This window comes from Oreochromis aureus, linkage group 3 (genome assembly GCF_013358895.1).
Source record: "Oreochromis aureus strain Israel breed Guangdong linkage group 3, ZZ_aureus, whole genome shotgun sequence".
Lineage (NCBI taxonomy): Eukaryota > Metazoa > Chordata > Actinopteri > Cichliformes > Cichlidae > Oreochromis > Oreochromis aureus.
In genome coordinates, this window is record NC_052944.1 from 66,512,526 (window position 1) to 66,515,990 (window position 3,465).

General features: G+C 43.3%; 1 pseudogene; it reads right to left on the bottom strand.

Annotated features, from left to right (window-relative positions):
- Positions 1 to 330: 330 nt before the first annotated feature.
- Positions 331 to 2,643, bottom strand: LOC120437356 (annotated as a pseudogene).
- Between the last annotated feature and the right edge of the window lie 822 nt (positions 2,644 to 3,465).

Below are 3,465 nucleotides of genomic sequence, written 5' to 3' on the forward strand. Positions count from 1 at the left end.
TTGACTAACTGATGAATCACTGCAGCTCCAATATATTTTCGCATTTGACAACCCACTACAGCAACTACAGAATAAAACCACCAACCAGACTGATGACAGATTTTAAACATGCTGAATATGAAGAGTAGTATCATTTAAACTTACATGATTATCAGCCATAAGAACAAATGCAGATTTATATTGATGTAAGGTATATAAATGTAAGTACAGTTTGAATCAATGGAACACTGAACTTCTCAGCTTCTAAAATGTAAAGCCTCATTTAAAAACTACACAAGTACATATAATGTTCAGGAATCAACATGAACCTATCTTCTCAGTCTGACTTTATTCAACTCTGCAGTGTCTCCATCATCCCAAAAGATAAAGTCCAGCATAGAGCGGCTGAGTGAATGTGGTCTGGACTCTGTGGAGGAGAGTCATGGTTTCAGAGACGCTGTAGAAAGACAGAATACCTGCTCTGTGATCCAGGTACACTCCTACTCTGGAGGACCGAGGACCTGAGAGGACAGTTTGGACTATTTGTGTAACAACATAATGCCCAAGATTTGTCATTCCATCCAAATACACATTCATCTAAGCTCTCTTCTCTGCATATATTCTTGTATGCCACTGCTACAAATACTCCTCCCCCTCTCCACTCCACCTCCCAGTAACAACGTCCAGTCAGACTCTCTCTACTCAGGACCTGAGAACATTCAGTGAATCTGTCTGGATGATCAGAATAAGACTGTTGTTGTTCCTTAAATGTTACTTTTCTGTTCCGCACAGATAATAACAGATGTGTGTTTGCTGTGTTTGGATCCAGTGTGATTTCATGTGAATGTTTTAATAATTCACCTCTGGTCTTTGGCTCTGACAGTAAAACATCCACTTCAGTGACTGTCAGTGAGATGTTTGTCCATTCCTCTCTCAGAATGTCCTGTAGTTTATCTCTGGTCTCTGACACAGCTGCTGTCACATCCTCAAAGTACCTCAGAGGACGAATATTGATGCTGGATGAGTGTGTAGACTCACTGAGTGCTGACAGTGAGGGTAGTTGTGTAGAAACTGGTTGTGATCCTCTGTGTGTGAGAGCTGCTCCAGCTCGCCGTCTTTCCTCTTCAGCTCAGCGATCTCCTGCTCCATCTTCTCCTGAAGCTCTTTGACTCGACTCACTTCAGTTTCCTGCTGGGATCTGACCTGCTGCTTCACATCAGAGCTTCTTTTCTGGATGAGACGGATCAGCTCAGTGAACATCTTCTCACTGTCCTCCACTGCTTTATCAGCAGAGCCATTGATGGCCTCCACCTCCTGTTGAAGCAGCTTCACATCTTTCTCTCGCTCCTGGATTCTCTGCTGGATGTTTAGTCGTCTCACCTCGAGCTCCTTCTGCTTCTCAGTCCTTTCTGCTGCAGCTGGGACTGTTTCATGGCCTTTATGCTCATCCATTGTGCAGAGATAACAGATACTCTGCTGATCAGTACGACAGAAAATCTTCATCACCTCATCGTGACGAGAGCAGATGTTCTCCTGAAGCTTACTGGAGGGGGCCACCAGCTTGTGTTTTTCAAAGGCAGGAGACTCCAGATGAAGCTGAATATGTTTCTCACAGTAAGAGATCACACAGACTAAACAAGACTTGATGGCTTTCAGCTTCCTCCCAGTGCAGACATCACAGGCCACATCTTCAGGTCCAGCATAGCAGTGAACAGCTGGAGCAGCTTGGAGTCCAGTCTTCTTCAGCTGCTCCACTAAAGCTGCTAAAATTATGTTTTTCTCCAGGACAGGCTTCGGTGTGAAAGTCTTCCTGCACCGAGGGCAGCTGTGAATTCCCTTCGTGTCCTCTTCATCCCAGAAACTTTTAATACAGTTCTTGCAGTAGCTGTGTCCACAGGCTGTAGTCACTGGATCCTTCAGTAGATCCAAACACATGGAACAAGATAAGGTTTCTCGGTCCAGCTGAACTCCTTGCTGTGCCATTTCTCCTCTCAGTGTCAGTGACTGTGTGACTTTCTCTTCCTTATAATTGAAACTTGTTTGAGCTGTGATCTCAACAACATGTCTTTCTGCAGTGAATGGAGGCTGTCAGCTCTTACATGTCACCAAATGTTGGTTACACCCATCTTCAAAGTGCAGATTTGAAGGGGAGGGAACAAGGAAACACGTGGACAGAGAGGAGGTGCTGTGTTTAAGAGCAGGAATAAGAGGGAGGGTTATCAGGCTGTGCTACACTCCAGGAAGAAGAGCGGTTTGAGAGCGATACCCTTTTTAAAATTCTATTTCTTCTATAGAAATAAACTTCACTTTACAAATGAACAAACAGTTCTTCAGTTGTAGTTTTAGATAAATCCAACATGACATGTCTGAGTTTAGTTATTTTTTCATTGACATACTGTATTAACACAACTGATATAAAATTACACAAAAAACATAAAATCCTAGTAGGAAAAAGTAAATGTAAAGAACCACAAACTTGCTTAGTGAATTATTTCCATAGCTTGAAATTCAAACGTAACATAGTTAAATAAGGTTCAAGTTAAATGGGGACATTGGCGCCACCTACTGTTGCAAATGTCACCCTGCAATAACTACGAAGGGCAAGGAATTCTGGGTATTCCTCAGAGAGTAATGGAGGATTCCAGTAGAGGTAAGGAAGGTGCAGTGATTTTTGGTTAAACATTATTTGCTGTGGGTTATTTCTCCCATCCTTATGTATGGGATATGATTGCTGTTGCTACAAAATCGAACTGACCCAATTTGTTCATTTAAAGGCCCGAGAAGACACAATACAGAGGTTAAACAAATATAAATTATGAATTTGAAAACTAATGCATAATTTTTGTAAACAATAAAGTTATATACAACTATTTACTTAAAAATGCAGCTAATGTTGACAGGGTTACACCACCGGTTGTTAACTAAAACAGCAAGCCGACCTCCTTTCCGCGCGCTTACCGCTAGCGATGCTGTCCCTGTCCACCCGAACAGTGTGGAAGCCTTCCACGGAAGCATTCTCGTCGGGAATGTCCTGGTGCATCCATGATTCAGTGAAACACATCAGGCTACTCTCTCGGTATTCCCACTGACTCCGTACCAGTGCTGAGAGCTCATCGATTTTATTCGATAACGGTCGCACATTTCCCATTACAATAGATGGCAGACACGGTTTATACCTGCTCCTCGCTTCGAGCCTCCGCTGTCTCACCGTCTCCTTCTTTCTTGTCTTCTGTCCTTGACCTCTGCATCCCCGATGTGTTTTTCTCCAAATTTCAGCTGGTACTTCTCCCGGCCTGGCCACCAAGCATCAGGGCGATCAGCTGATCTCTGGAGTAAACAGTCCGTGCGTGTAGGAGATGTGCCGCGCTCCCGTTCCTTGATAAAAGTAATAGTTGCACGGCCACCAGAAGAACAAAAACTCTCTCAATCCACATGATTGAGTGAAAGATAATAAACGTATGAAAATGGCCTGTATTTATATAGCGC